At 37.9% G+C, this 17,259-nt stretch overlaps 1 long non-coding RNA gene across 1 annotated transcript; it reads right to left on the bottom strand.

The window, feature by feature from the left end:
• Positions 1–2,988: 2,988 nt before the first annotated feature.
• Positions 2,989–12,864, bottom strand: LOC137194990 (uncharacterized). The gene is made up of 3 exons (XR_010931039.1): positions 12,626–12,864; positions 8,917–8,986; positions 2,989–3,493 (listed from the first exon to the last, which is right to left on the bottom strand). It is a non-coding gene; the product is annotated as an uncharacterized lncRNA (long non-coding RNA).
• Positions 12,865–17,259: the final 4,395 nt, after the last annotated feature.

The following is a 17,259-nucleotide window of genomic DNA, read 5'->3' as shown; positions in this document are numbered from 1 at the left end:
TTAGACTACTGCATAGATCAAACGAATAGTCAGACTTCAGATACATGACTAAATTCATCCATTACAAGAGAGCTCTCTATTTCTTGAGGATCTTCAGTAGGACTGACTTGTCTTGAATTCTGTGTAAATGAATGATTAAAATAAGAAACATGACCGACCTGAACCTCTTAACGCAGCAGCATGGGCCGTGCATGGTCATCACGCTGGGGGCAGGGGGGAGCAGCACCATGTGAACACACAACACATAACGTGTTGATGTTTTTTAACAATTAATTAAAGAAATAAATAATGAAAAAAATACTTTGTTGAAGCCGTTTATATGATTGCATCAATCTAATGCTTTTTCTATCTTAATTCTACTCTATTTCATGTTGCAATTTTCACATCATATCAAAAATTTGATGAACATTGTAAGGCATTTCAACAATAAAACAAGAACTGCTGAAAAACTTCAAAGTTGGAAAGAAGTTTCATGACACACAGGAGAGCTAATCCAATGTCTCCCGCATAACAGGCAGAATGCCGAGTTCTGACTGACCAGTCTGAAGTGTATAGAGGCTGCAGATTAATTAACATATGTGTCCTGCTGCCTTCAGATGGCTGCAGCCTGCAGGGATTCAATGCCCTGAAGGAGAAGCTTTTCATACAGTAATCCTATCAAGAAAACGTATCAAGAAACACAATGTTTGTTGCCATAATTATGCTGATGACATGTAACTATATAGTTCCCTGTCCCCCGATAATCTGAGCCTTATTGACGCACTATCAGATATGTATCAAGGATATTGATAACTGGATGTCTTGTAATTTTTCACGGTTAAACAGTGACAATCTTTTTTAAATTGTCACAACTGTCGCTGAAAATTGTCATACAGGCCAGAAACCTTGGTGTCATCCTGGACACTGACCTCACTTTCCAGAGCCACATTAGCAGCATAATTAAAACTGGATTTATCATTTAGGAAATATCACAAAGGTAATGAGCTTCTTATCCCATGAGGACACTGAAAAACTTATCCATGCTTTTGTTTTCAGTTGGCTAGACTACTGGAACATGCAGCTCACAGGAATAAGGCTGGATCCCAAACTGTGATACTTTGATGGCTACAGCCGAATTGCTTCAATACTACCAAACTACCAAATTTCGATACCTAAGAAGTAAATCTCATTAGCGTCAGTGAGCCAGTAAGCATGCACCATGCTTGCACCAAGATCTAACAGTGCTGGTGATTGGCTGTCTAACATTACACGTAGTAGAGGCATGCAGGCTAAGCTGACAAAGTAGCTAAGCTAAAATGGCGGCTGCTGGCCAGTGTCCTGCGGCTAAAAACAACCAAAGCCCATCTGGAAAAGTAACCAGCCACTCCAACCCTTTCAGGTCACTGACTGTAGTAAGTGAAGCGGAAATAAAATCAGACTATGTGAGTGAAAGAAACAGAAATAATGGACTGTGAATAAACTGGTTACACTGTACACTGACTATAAGTTATACTTTCCGGCTTTTATACATTTTTATTTATTGATATTATGTTAACAGACAACTTCAGGTTGTGGTAAACAGGTGTATTTTTTATGTTGTAAAACTGCTTTGAGTGGAAAAATGCCGAGGTGCTGCAACATAAAACTAAAGAGTTGAAACAGACAACTTAAGTTACAGTGAACCACAGTGTGGTAAATAGGTTTATATTTTTTATGTTAAGAAACTGCTTTGAGAGTGTAAAAATTCAAAGGAGCTTAAAAATAAAACTAAAGATTTGTACTGTAATGTGTGTAATTTTCTTTTTGTTAAAATAGATTTTATGAAATTGGTATCATTGATATCATCAAAAGTACTGGTATTGAAGTCAGTACTGGTATTGAACATTTTTGGAATGATACCGAGCCTGACACAGGAATACCTAATACCTAAAGCATCTCCATTGACTGCAGCTACTCCAGAATGCAGCTGCTGGAGTTCTAACTAGAAAAAGGAAATACAACAAAATAACAACTGTGCTTAGGTTGTTACACTGGCTTCCTGTAAATTTTAGAATGGATTTTAAAATTTTAATGCTTGTTTGCCCTACATGTTCTGGCACCCCAAGATCTCTCTGACATGCTTGTGAGCTATGAACCAGTTAAACCCCTCAGGTCATCTGGTTATTCCCTGGGTCTCCACGAACACTGGTGAAACTGCTTTTAGCTTTTATGCTCAAAGAACATTCAACCCAGTCATGTTAGGTGTGCTCCAATGCTATCATCTTTTGAAACTAAACCAAAAACATTCCTTTTTAGCTGCACCTTTCAGTAGTCTGGTTTACTGGTCTTAATTATTATTTTATTTAACTTTATTTTGTTCTTACTTTTTTAAATAGTTTTAATTCACATGTCCTATTATTATTATTACTGGTCAGTTGCTGGTCTTAATTATTATATTTTATTTTATTCCTACTTTCCTAATGGTATTTCACCTGGAATGAAACGTGCTGTATAGATTAAGTTTTACTTGCTTGCTCTCTCTCACCAAAATAACCTGTTAGCTATTGCACCCAAATAACAATCAGCAAGCCAAGTAATTCACAAAAAGCTTCAGCATAATATTATCATGATCATTTTGGGGAGGCTTAACCTCCCCTAGACTCCTATTAGTGCTGCCTATGTGCAGCGGGGCTCAGTGCTTCTCCTAATTTGTCACTCAGGACAAAGATAGTTTTAATAATTAAATGACTGATTTTGTCTTCACTGCTATATATTTCCAACAGGTTACTGCAGTCTCTAAAAAATATGTTTTTGCTCACTCCGCAATTGTCACAAAACTGCAAATTATGGGGTATATTTGGCTCTTTTGTCAGTTGGTGCCGCCGATCAGCAGGTGTCACTAATTGTAACTATGGAAAAATTGCTCTTAGGCTTGAAAAGAGTCAGTCTTTATTTTTCTGAAACAGTCGAATTTTCATCACAGTAATCTAAGTGCAAAATTAAGACCAACCTATACAGACCAGTCTACAACATCTTTGTGACACCAGTCCCTGTTTTCTGATCTGCCACCTCTATGGTTACGGTTTGGTAAGATTAAGGCATAAAATAACTTGCAAAAGTTGTTTTTCAGTCCTGGTTGATTTGTCAACACCCATGGTTAATGGGTCTAACAGCAAGTGTTGTGAAATACTACAGCAAACACTGGTTGAGCGGCTACATTGTCAGAAATACCACAGAAGAGCAACTGGTGTATCTATTTACAGTGCAGACAAATGCAAACAAATTCACATTATTTTAATAAAGAAGTTGGTCAATAATAACTTCAACAGCGATTTCATGCTGCACACAGTGCAAGTATTTTGTCACACACAGCAGGACACAGTAAAGAGATGGCAACCTCGCTGAGGACCTTTAATATATAAAACTGATCCACTGTCAGTGCTAACCTGTGTTTCACCAGTTAAATACTTTACGTGTGAAACAGCAGCAGTGCAGGGCAGGACCGTAGAAGAAAGAACAATATCCAGGCTGGTATCTGTAAGATAAAATTAAATTAAGCAATGCTGGATCAAACACACACTGTTTAGTGTGAACCCCTTGTATGTGTGCAGGCAATTTAAATCCCACATGGGAATGGTGGACTCTGCCACAAACAGTGAAAATTATTATGTAGAGGGATAATTACAAACTGTAAATACATTAATTGGGTAGTGCTAAAAAAAAAAAAAAAGAAGTGCAGATCACAAAGAGTATCAAAGTATATGATTTCATGAAAAATCTTAGCCTTAACATTTCCTTTAGTTTTAATTACAAAAACTATGTGGTTAGAAAGATATTAGTCATGGTTAAGAGAAGAACCACAGGTCATCTGTGGGATGTATTCAGTTTAGAATATGTTGGGGACTTCTGAAAATCCAGCTTGAACATTTATAACAGCAAAATCTTAGGCATTTTTGCTACTTAAATCTTAAATCTTCATCATATGCTATCAAACTGATAGCAGAAATACAGACATCTATTTATATGATTAAGTGGCAGATAATGCTAATCATGTTATTATCACACAGCAGGAAGATAGAATACCTCTATTTGTTTCCTCACAAATTAATTTTTCAGTCTCCTGGCTCCCTGCAACCAGAACCCTGCAGTGAATCATTTGGTTCAACCTTGTTTGTCTGTTTTGAAGGATTACAGTCTACTTATGTTTGTATGAAACCCCTAATTATAAAAGAATAGAAAGTAGGAGACTCTTTCTCTCAGAAAACTCCTGTGTAATGCAGTGGAAGGCAATTTGCCTCTCTGAGGAGGGAATGCGGTGGACAGACTGTGGGGACTATTGACCACGGTACATTAGGCCCAGCAGGAGTTTGCCTTGAACCACTGGGTGAAAAATCTATTAGCAATGCTGATTTGTCATTTGGGAATTTTGCAAAGAACAAATAACAGCTTCTTTCTGTCTGACTTTCTGCTGTTGTACACAGAAAGTGTGATAACGCTGGGCACTTTGATTTGCAGAGACATCCTGCCCAAACAAATGGCACTTGCATCTTCTTTTGTCTCTTTAATTGATGGCTGCTCAGTTGCTTTGAAAGCTTTCTTATAAAGAGCGTCTGTGTGCCAATCGAATAGTGTTTGGCAATCTTCTTGGAATAGACTCAAGTCTTAAAAAGTTTCTCCACCAATGAAACCTATTTTGAAATATTTATAATTAAAAAATCTTTGATATGTGATTGACATTGAGAATAGTTCAAATTTAATCAAGTCAAATTTAAGTTTTCAGTATGTTTGTGTTTAGTTGTGTAGTTTCTACAGCAGTTCAGACTTTGACCACAGAGATAAAGTTACCACATAGACAAGAACTGTCTGTCCAACTGAATCGTTGGAAATCTGCTTGATTGTTTTGCAGCACAAAGGCAAGAAAAGGGAGCCGTTTTTCCATTACAAACTTGAACTTAACAATATTGACATAATAATATTTCAAATACTTGGGCATCAGTGCCACCTCCCAAAAAAGTTACCATCCCACCCGTCAATAATGTGAAGAAAACATGGCAATTTTAGACAGAAAATAATGTAGTTATGTATTTGTTTCTTTTTACCTGGTCTAGAATGACAGACTCTCATACCGTGTACTGTTACTCAGTATGCTTTATTAGTTTGGAGATGGGAAATATGATTTGTTGCTCCGAAGTCCCTATCACACTCATTAAATCTGCTAAACACAATATTCATATCAGCATATCTAATTAAATTTCAACTTCTAGATTACATTTAAATGATTTGTTGTCCCCACTCTATGTGTGTGTAATTAGCGTTTGCCTATCCTCTCAAGTTCAGTCTTATTTTCTCACTGAGTGTTGTAGGAAAACAGAACCTGATATTCTGCTGTAAGAAAACCTGTTTCCCAACCAACATACCTGATACTGTATACTGTATGTAACCTCCAACACTAGTGATCATGAGCTAATCTCCATAATGCAAAGGGGGAATGAATGCAGGCAAGCTTTGTCATCCATATTAGAAAATGCATAGCTGCAATTTATATAACTGGAGAGATACAGTATATAAAGACACATTGCCACTACCCTGTTTTTCTGCTCTGCTACTGAAAGCTAACAAAACATATTCAGGGCTTGTAGGTGTTATGTGGATCATGTTCAGCTGTAACGAAGTGTATTATAAATTAAAGTTCAAGTAAGGTGTTAACCAGCAGGCATTTCATCCTGCAAAGGCAAAGGTCAGAAAAAGAAGACATCTTCATCTTTTCCATTTGGGACCACCAAGGTTTTCATTTATTCATGCGCCCACGTCAGCTTATCTGGGTGAATCAGTTTTGAGCACAATATCCCATTAGCATGGCATAAGAGATAGCAGAGTGGACCAGAGTAGATTATTTTCATATAGCAAAACTGCATCTTGAATTTAAAATACCTGGATAGGAGAACAATACAGATAGTGCACATGGTAAAGTCAGAGGAGGGTATGTGCCAGAAATGCAAGCAGTCTCCTTGTTGTTGAACCTGTGTCCTTGGTGAAAAACTTGATCCTCTTAAAGCTTATTCATTTTGCAATATCACTTTGGTAGTGAGTTCTATATTGATGTTCACCTTGGGTAATCTCCTCGTTCATGGCTCGGACAATAAATTTAAATATGCTCTATGCTAATGTTCGACACACACAGTGTGGGTTTGATGTGTTGATGTTTAGAATTGATGTTAACATTACCGCAGCAGTGCTGTGAGCTAAATGCTCATAGTTGCAGCTATATTTCAATGAAAAACATTGAAGAAAAGTCAGGAGATTACCAAAGTCATTAGGATCCTTCCTGTGGGAAACATGAATGTTGGTATACTTTAGATGGACCCTAGCAGGGTATTAGAGTATAAAACTGCTAATTAACACATTCAAGTTTCCTATTATCAGCCTTGAATAGCCGCTCAGGCTCATGCCCACATTCTCTGCTCTGTTTACTCTTTATGTGAAGGACATTGAGGGTAAATCAGACTACCCACCAGAGAATTACCAAACATTTCAGAGTAGTTTGAGCAACAAATGTGACTTACAGATATATACTCTTGTGCAGGAGATTGCTTCAAAGTAAAGGCCTCATTACCTGTACGTCAACCAGTGTGATACACAAACTCAGATGTCCTTGTGATCTGCCTGAGTAGTTAAAACCAGCAGATGTTTCAAGACCAGGATCAGTGAACATGGCAGCAGCATATGCACAGGGGAGTGAAGGAACTTTGCTGCAGCTAACTTTTTATCTCTGTGTGTATGTGAGTGTGTATGTAACATTACATTTATGTTTTAACATAATTACAAAAATTACGTTAAACAAATGTATGTTGGAAAATGTTTTCTATTATTGGCAACCATTAGTGTAAAACAAAATGACTGATTTATTTTATTGAAGAAATCAATGATATTATCCCCCTCTATAAATTGAGCAAAGGTTTTTGATTGCATTCACTCCATTTTTTATTGTAAATGATGGCTTTTCTTGGGTAATATGTTTCAAGTCAGTGATTTTACACTAGTAGGTTGTTTCTTTAGCCGTGTAGCGGCATGGTTCGATGGATGGTGGTGTCAACCAGCAGGTCCACCCCTTTTGTCCAGACTGAAATATCTAAAAAGCTATTATTGATTTCCATGGAATTTTGTACAGACATCCATAATTTCCAGAGGAAGAACCTTACTGACTTTGGTGACTTTCTGGCCTTTTCTCTAGCACAGCACTACCATGAGGCTGACGTTTGTGGTTATGAGTGAAATGTCAACTTTTGGATGAATAACCATGGAATTTGGTAACAACATTCATGTCCCTCTCAGGATGAATTGTTTAATAATTGTTTAAATAGCTTTGGTGATCTCTTAACTTTTCATGAAGTGTCAACATGAGGTCAGCATTTCCATTAGTTCAATACTTGGGTTCATGACCAAACTTGCAAATCCAATGAAATTCAGCAAATGGCTGTTGGTCCCTGAGTTGAGTCTGTTTACATAAGTAAATGCATAATCATTTGGAAATCAGATACATACAGCTTTTGGAAGTAGGTACATGTTCTTGCTTTTTAATGTTTTTCCTCTCTTCTTTCCTCATTGACTTACATGAGTTTTAATCTGGTTTGTTTTTCAAATACTCACTGAATGGCACCTTCACTTGCCTTTTTGTCTGGAGTACTTTGTCTGGGCTAGACACTGTCGCACTTTATTTTAGTGTGAGTTCATTTCATTTCATTCATTTCACAAGTTCTAGGACTGGAGGTCCTGAAGGAATTAATCTACTTTAATTAATATAAAACCTTGTTTGATGGGCACCACCTCCTATAAGGAACCTTTAATGGAAACATTAAAGCTTAAATTTAATTCTCAATTTGATCAATTCATCTGTCTCGTACCTAAGTTCTTTTCAAAACAGTGATCTCTTTCTGCTGCAGCCAAAGAAACAACAACTTCTTAGGATAAATGGAGACATTTATCAAAGTATGTAGCTTGAGGCTGACGTACTGCAACAGGGAATGCAAAGGGGAAGCTAACATACTCTAAAGAAATTATCTTCTTAATTTTAACGTTATTTGACATCGACCCTTGACCACAAAGCCATGTTATGCCTTACTGTTAACTATTTGTCACTGCAGAAATGTTGTCTCTTCAGGTCTGGTGTTGTTTTGAATTGAGCTGGAGTTAGTTGCAGTGTCAGTGGGCAGTGCAACCCGGCTTGGGCTGTGTTGTAGATGAGTTTTTGTGGATGCAGCAGTGACGAATCACTTTACTGAACTTGTTTCAATAAAGATTAACATACATGCATACTTGGTCGAAAGACAAAGAAAAGAGACACCTTAATTGTGGAATTGTGTCTTAGCTCATGAGTTTTTGGAGACCAGCTCAAAGGACATCCCTCAGAGATTTGATTTTATAAGTTTGAATAAGACAGGCAGAGTTTTGGGTGGGATTTAAACATTTTTTCTTTGTTTTGGGACTTTTAAGGTGTGGCTGATTTTGACTTGAGAAGGTAGGCAGAAAAAACTGTTCATTATACATTCATTTCATAATGAGTCCATCCTATCCTTCCTATCAACATACCAAACATTAACATTCATATCAATGCTTCTTTTGATGTTTGGACATTCAACCTTCATTGATTCAACCTTCTCAAACCACTTACACATCCAGTAGTGAAATAAAAATTTAAAGCAACAATTATGTGACTAGATTAAACTTTCAGAAATATAATTTCAACATAACTCTTACTTGATAATATAAAAACGTTCAACCCGAAAATACCTAAAATACCATTGCATAGTAACATATAAGTATTAATTAACTCTCATGACATTTAAATATTCAACATGAAGTCCTGAGCTATCCTAAGTTATCAAAGTTATACCGTTCTTTATGAATTTTGAACAAACAACATTAAATGATTTACGTAATGATTAGACATTTAATTCATACCAATTCAGATTTGCAGAGAGACTCAATGAATGTCCTCCAGGAATGTGAGTTGGAGTTTTATGACTCTGGTCTGGGGAGATAAGAAAAGGGGTTTTCAGTCCATGTGTTTTGTGATGTTGGTCCTTTCTCCTGGTTCATATGACCCCAAGGTCATTTATGCTCTTAGTTCATGCCATAATTTAGTTATTGGTCAGAAGTGGTCTCTCATGAGGTCTGTTCAATCTCCATTTTGTCACAGTGTTTAACTTTGGTCAGTGTCATGTTGTTAGACCCCAACTTGGCAAAGAGGTCAGTGTGGGAAGGGGGTCGTGGAAATTTTCACATCGTTGCTAAAGAACCACACAGAGACATAAAGAGACATAACAATTATACAAATGTCCAAAATCTCTCTCACAAGGGTCAGCGCACTTACTTGGGTGTCTGCACTCACCTTCATGTGTCTGAATCAAAAAACGGTTGTTTGATGCCATGGAATTTAAGAAAAGGCTGCAATGTGTCCTACAGTCCTATTGTTGCACTTTTCTGGGGGCTCAAATCTAAAATCTTGCCTAGGGCACCAACATAGTCAGGGCTAGCCCTGCAGTTCATGCTTAAAAGAGGGATATAATTTTATATATTTTCCTTTTTTCTTTTCCTTACACAAATGGCACAAAAGTTTCATAAGTAGCTTTGCACTGTTGTAATCGTTCCATATTTTCCATTAAGTCCATGCATCACAACAGGACAGATAATTGCCAGTGATTCCATATGGACACTGATTAGACACTAGTGTTGGTAAGAATGTGACAGATGCCACAAGAAAGTTCGGTTATTTTTCACAAAGCTTTCTATACTCTTGATTGTATCCCTGGCATGTTGGCACTTTGTCCGCCCACAGCACGCGCATGACTGCCTACCCACAATGCCAAGCACTCAGTCACAGGGCTGCTTCGCTACCTACCGTTATTTCCTCTCATCTGTCACAATTTGGGCGCTTCAAACACCAGTGAATCACACTGATTGTGAGCGGCTGCAGATGTTTTATACAAATGGGTCACATCCCAACAGTCTCCCCTAATTAGACCATTGTTGTGCAAAGGGGCAGTTGCGCTTATTATTAACAAACCATTACAGTGAGTGCCTTTCATCCATCATAAAAGCCAGCTCTAATTGGGTTTGTAGGCTTTTATTTATCTGATGGGCCAGGATGGTCATTATTTTTCCTCTTCAAAGCAAATAGACCTTATTAGCATGTTTTGTCAGTGTGCTGCTGTGTTAATTTGGAACTGTACCCACGTTTGCCTGGTGATGGCGAGGCGTGGGACTTTGATATCTCAGTTTAGATAACCTTTCATTTGATGCACCTGTGGCCTGTCACATTTTTCAGTGAAATGTGTTGTATCCTCGGGCGACTGTAGCTCAGGAGGTAGAGCAGGTTGTTCACCAGTCAGAAGGTTGGTGGTTCAATCCTCGGCTCCTCCAGTCCTCATGTCGAAGTGACCCCGGGCAAGATACTGAATCCCAAATTGCACCCTATGGCTGTGCCAACAGTGTATGAATGTGTGTGTGAATGGATAAGTGAGCATTAGAAAAATTGTAAAGCACTGTATTGCTCCTGATGAGTAGGTTGGCACCTTGCATGCCTCTGCCATCAGTGTATTGGTATTGTATTGGTGTGTGTTGGTAGACTAGAAAGTGCTATATAAATGCAGTCCATTTACCATTTACTGTAGAGGGCTGCATAGAATGTCATTCATTCTGCACCTTCCCCATGCTGCTGCTTCTTTTAGTGTTGACTCCTGTCCCAAAACTACTCATGCAGGACACGTTAGCGATGCATTATGCTGAGCCTGTGACTGTCAGCTTAAATACCTTAAGAGACTACCAACAAAAGGAGTACGACTGATGTGTTCCATCCTCAAACAAAATGTAACGTTATTTGGAGCAAAATAATCTAGTATGCATGCAGCGTTCACTTATCAGGAGCATTTTATAGGATACAATGGTATTTCTCTCATAAACATTATGTGCATGATATGTTTAGTGGTCTCAGCTCAAAGACTTTGATGAACAGCTTCACTTTATACATTCATTGCAAGTTAAAGTCTTAGTTTCATGATTTTACGCTTTGCAAAAAAATATTTGATTAGTTTTGTCTATACTCTACACAAATAATACTTTATGTTATCACACTGAGTAGTGATCCTTGTATGAAAACCTTGTCCTGTTTCAGTGAGTTCACTTGGCCAATAAAGTCTGTGTAGAAAAGCTAATTGTAAAAAAAAACAAACAACAAAAAAACAGGCCAATAATTTACAATGCTTTCATAACACTCAAGTCTCACTTCATATAAATTCTGCAGTGAGCTCCTTCTCCAGATACTGACTAGTGAAGTCTCCTCTGAGCTATGTGGAAAAACGTTTAGCATATATAAGTTTTAAGGTGACCGGACCAGGAATATTAATTTAGAAGTCTGTGCCATTCTGAGCTGCTTGATGCCCAATCCATGTTTCCAAGAAGAGACACTGTTTCACTGACAGTGAAGACAGGGTGTCTACTGGGAAATATCAAGAGAAGTACATGGCAGTCACTGCCCAGATGTCTCACATTAAACCAGGCAGTCCCCCTTTTTTTTGACAGACCTTCACCTTCAGCTGGCTTGAAGGATGTCTATTTGTCTAGTGTTCTGGATGATGGGTGGAAAAATACATTACTGTACATTATTTGATCACTGCATACACATGGACAAAATGAATGTCACGTATCATTAGTTTGAAAGATTTAAACAAGCCAAGTTATAACACGTCAGGTTTCTAGTGTTATTCTGGGTCACATCTCCTGGGTAGGGCATGGATGCTTGGAGTATCTGAAGTATGTGTATGTGCCTCGGGCATTTTTTCATCCTCTACACCTCTACAATCGTGAGGTCCAGATGTGGTCACATTTTGTTGTATATGTAACACTGTTCTTCTCTACAGACTTTCTGAACTGTGCCCCAGATTTGTTTACTCACACTCAACAGTAATACTACCTGTGCTGTATAGATCTGATGTGTATTGAATAGATGTATAAGAATAAAGACTCTTAAACTATTAGTGGTCTAACTTATGATGCACCTTTAAAAAGGAACCACATAAAACATTTTAGACGCTCAAAATTAAAATACTTATTAAACCAAAATTAGTGATAAAATAATAACTGCTCTCACGTACCCTTGCATCACCCTCTGTTCTTGTTCTCCCACACCTCAGCCAATCAGCAGCTAAGGAACTCAACGTTGCCTTTTGACTGACTAATAAGAGGTAGAATGCAACAAACAGCATTATAGGATGCGAAATTAAAATAAGCAGGTTAGGTTGTAACACCTCCCATGTGTAAACAACTGTACCTTTCAAGCAAACTACAGACATTTCAACACTAAATTACATATTATATAACTATACACACAGAAAACATGGAAAATATCATGGAGTTTGTGAACAAAATAACCCAGCGTGTTACATACTTGTTCACGAACACAGGGGAATGAATATTTTATAACTGCATATAGTGTCTCTCTACAAAGTAGAAAAACTTGTTCCTAAAACTACAATATGGACTTCCCATACTTTCAGGCTGGGTCTCTGGTGTCTGTAAAGAAACTATGCACAACCCATTGAGCATATTGGCCCTCATCAGTACAGATCAGCTGTGGAAAATGCATAATGCTGAACTCAAACTATGTTCTCACCCAGTGTGCCATCCTCATCCCCATCCTGGAGCCATCAGACCTGGAGGATTAGAGGCCTGAGTGAAGGCCACTGCTGAGGGTCAGAAGTTATGGTGAGAGGGCTGAGCAGGTATCTGCTGTTTCTGTAGCTCCAGCTGCAGCTACTTCATCCTGCTGTCTGACTCTGCTTTTACCAAGAAAACATATAAGTACAGATTTAAATATATTAATACATTCACAAACATATCTATGAGTCCTGTTGCTCCACATGCTGCCTCACAGTTCTTCAGCAGCTGAATGGACCCGAACCGCGCTGATTTCAGACAGAGAAAGGCAGAACTAAAGAAATCTTGATTTACTGAACCTGCAGTCTGTTATTTGCCTGATATCAGACAGAATTGTCATGAGTGGACAGATTCAAAGGTCTGGACCCAGGCAAGCCTGTTATCAGAACATAGGAAACACACAAGACTAGGGGTATGGTATAAGCATGAGAGAAATTAAATGAAAATAATACATTTCAATGTATAAGGCCAATAACTTAGTGAGATCTGAGTGTGCATGTGTGTTCCAAAACAGGAAAAACAAACTAACTATTCTGTCTTGTGTCAGTATCAGTCTGGAAAGATTGCAGATCAGTTTCTGACAGCTCAGACAACAGGATGCAGAATTCCCACACATGTCATTTATATAACTCACACTTCAAGTATCACTGAGTTACATTATCGTTTATTTACTGAGTTACATCGTGCACACCCGTGTGTACTGTTTATCAGTCAAAGCCTGGCTTGGCTTTGTTTATCTGAATCAGTTTGTGTCTGACCACATCAGAGACAATAATGCTACAGTGGTTGTCTGTCACCCACAATACAGGAAACAGAACAGTATAGTCATTTGTTGTTGTCCGTTGTTGTTATTACCAATTAATATTATCAATGTTATCATTTGGAGAGATTATTGATAATGTTACATTATGAATATGACAAAAATTCAAAGATAAAATAACATTGTCTCATCTAGTTCCACAGCTGAGAAACAGCTGAATAAATGTCAAGAGCATACTTACTGAAGGCCAGCAGATCAATATCAGCTCGAACAAATTAGTCATTCACCACAAACATAACAAAACATGAATATCTCATTTTTGGCTTAAGTTTTCAATGAAGTTAGTCTTTGAATCGCTGCCTCTGCAGTCTTCACTTCCAGCTAGAGTAAACAAGCAGAAATACGGACAGTGCCACTCTGTGACTGCAACCCACATTGTGGTCAGAGGGGGGATTACACCCGAGGGTTTAACTGGAGGCTCATGCCGCGCTGCCTGGTCCAGCTGCTGCCTGTAAAAATGAAGGTGCCAGGGCCAACTTAAACCTCTGCCTAACAGTATATAATGTAGTTAAAATTAGCTCCCCCTTGACCAGCTACAATATTAAAATGCTGCTTACACATTAATGCATCAGTAATTATAAACCTATAATATACACAGCACCCTGAGGAATGATTACTTTTACTTTTGATACTTACATTTTGCTGATAATACTTGAGAAGGACTGTGAATGTAGGACCTGTACATCTAATGGAGTTTACACATTTGACACTGTATTGACACTTTTACTTAAGTAAAGGATCGGAATACTTCCTCCAGCACTTGATCCAATCTATTAAAACCCCTCAGCCCTCAAATTTTTATGTCAAACATTACAAGGCTGCTGCTGATGCATGACATGTAGTCTTTTCAAACAAAACAAAAACACAGAGTTGTATGCACATGCACATGCAGCATCACTGCATTTACTGGTACCAGATAAGATTTATTGCCTAGGGGGGTAAAATCACATTTTAATTCCATTGAACACTCTGCTGTCTGCTCAGCAACTCTTTACAATTACCCGCTTCATCTGCCTCTTGTTTTGTATCCAAATTAATAACTGCTAGTTGGGGATTTTGTACAGCTTTTCATTGGTTACAGAACCTTATGCAATTATGTAAGGATCCCCTCAAATGCGCTCCACCACACAGGCATTTCTTTCTGCACACATTCAACATAGAGGCTGGTCCCAGATTTTATTGAGCAGGCAAGGTCAATTACATGCTGCAGTGATTCAGATGTTGAAGTAATAGCGTAACAGTGTCATTGAGTGTTACTTTTTACTGTATGACTAGCAGGGCTCTTTTTTTTCTCTGTAACAATTTTCTTTTTGAACTCTATTAGAAAAGCAGGAGGGAAAATGCTGTCGAGTGCCATGCAAGCAACATGATTTCAAGCTGATCTAATAACTGAAAATATTGTTTACAATTTTCTTCCAACCATGTACTCCAAACTGAGTATGTGTGTTCCAGTTGAATTCCCACATACACTTGGGAACTTTTTTGTAATGGTATTAACTTGAGTTATTAAGTGTTGCAGAGGAGGAATGCCTATCTGGTCTCTGTGTCTGGTCTTGCTGTTTATGATACTTCAGCCTTTTACTTCAGAATGAGTTGTTTGGGATCAGTCAGTGAGTTGAAGCTGAAGTAACACCAGAAATTAAATACTGGCAGAATGTAAGAGACTGCAGTTGTGGTTTACATGTTGAGAGCTGTGGAGGTGTTTAATAACCTGGGCTTCAGACAAGCCAGGACATCTTTCTGAGTCCTCATTTACAGTGTAGTGCCAACTGCATTATTCACAACGCGTGACAGTGAAAAATACATATGAATCATTAGTCACAAGGTTAGGGGAGTAAGGATTTTAATAGAAAGGCCTCTGAACTAACCTCTCTGCTAGTCAGTCAATACAGTCAGAGGCAGAGGAGTCAACAATCTTATCTCACTCACCCATGCGGTTTCAATATCTGAAAGATATGTATATTCACCATTTAAAGCAGTGTATGAATACGCATAGCATCAAGATGCACACTTTGTTGTTTACAATATCCACATTTTCCTATAGAAAATGCACATCATGGAATTATGTTAAAGTAAATGAGCTTAATGCCCATACCCTTTCAATTCCCACCAACTGCTAAACTGCCTACTTATCACTGAATTCTTCATTTAACACGTTCATTTCTTGATGTGAAAAAGGCAAAAGCAAATAGCATTAAGCATAGACGAGCACAACACACCACTGTCTTTGAAGTGGATCATTGGGGGGATGAAGGGGGGGAGCTTACCTCTTGAATCCAAAAAAAAAAGAGGATATTGTTTTCAGGGATTAGCAGTGGTACAGCCGAGAAAAGAAAATATGTCAGCTGCTTCAAAATGAGTATGTTTGAAATAAAGGAAAATTCTTAGGTGAATATAACAACAGTTGTTAGAAAATTGGCATAACCTCCAAATGCACTTTCTTTGTCAAGTCTGCTATTGTCTCCCAATGGTGCTTTAGCAGTTACTGAGCATCATTACTCTCAAACATAACACACCTTAATGAATTACCTTATGAATAAATGGCCATAATGACAGCAATTAAGCTCTGCATGCAGGCATACACAAATGGCTGTACAGGATTGTGAAATTATCTCTTGCGCCAGGCAAGGTTTTATGAGGAGTGAACTGGTTCAGTACAGTTGCATTACTTTCAAACTTTCACATTTATGGTGGGGTTATATTATAATATATAACATAATAAATTATATAATATTTTTCATTAGATATTGGATAAAGATGAACTGAATGCATTCAATTAACCACATTTTTTATTTCATAGTGAAAATTATTACAGTAAATATTAGAAATAGGGATGCCCCAATCAAGTTTTTCTAACCCTGATCCTGATCCGAGTCCTTTAATATTGAGTATTGAGTATTGAGGTTCGATCCAATACTCATTTAAATAGTAGCAGAAGATATACAGTGTTACTTAAATATGTATCTGGAAAATTGAAATAACAGGTACAGCGTCTAACCTTTTTGAAATTATTGATATGTTATGAAAGAAAGTTTAACTGGAAAACAAGACTCCTGAAACTGACAGCTAGAGAGAGGACTTATCACTCTGTTGGAGTTTTTGGAACTACAGGAACACTCGCAATTGTACAGCGTTGTCACAAAGTGAAGTATCTTCTCTCAAACATGGTCCTTGGCTGAGTACAGACAGTTAATTAGCGACAGCTGATATATAACCTGTCACCGCCGATGTTTGTCATTTTAACCAGTGACAGTCACGGCTGGCGTACTGTAGGTGAAAAATAAGAAGCTGCTTGCTAAATGTTTTGCACACTACTAGTCTTTGCCAATGTGAAATAGAGAATTGGAATCGGAGTTTAGTGAATCCGTGTACTTAACCAACTAGGATGTCATAATCACTAGCACAGGTGTGCCCAAATAATAATTTCAGCCACATTCAATCCTTTAAAATATGCCTGGATCATCCTGCTCAGGACACCTCAAATTAGGAACCATGATATAATAATATTCTTTAGATTTCTCTTTGGAACCTTTACATTTCAGTGTACCTATTAATTCACACAAATGTAGGTTACTCTGAGACCAGATGTTGTGCATGGTCAGCGTCCGAGTGATCCTGAACCAGCAGTCCAGCTGAGAAGCATCATAGTGCTAACAGAGATCCTTAAAGCCAGTATTTCCATTTTACCATTGCTTCTTTTGCTATTAAGTTTCCTGTAGCTATCAGGCAGCTTGTGGTCATTGCAAAGATGTCTTAATTACCATATTTAA

Source organism: Thunnus thynnus, chromosome 13 (assembly GCF_963924715.1).
Source record: "Thunnus thynnus chromosome 13, fThuThy2.1, whole genome shotgun sequence".
Lineage (NCBI taxonomy): Eukaryota > Metazoa > Chordata > Actinopteri > Scombriformes > Scombridae > Thunnus > Thunnus thynnus.
The sequence above is the reverse complement of the archived record's forward strand: the minus strand, read 5'-3'. Positions and strand labels throughout refer to the sequence as shown.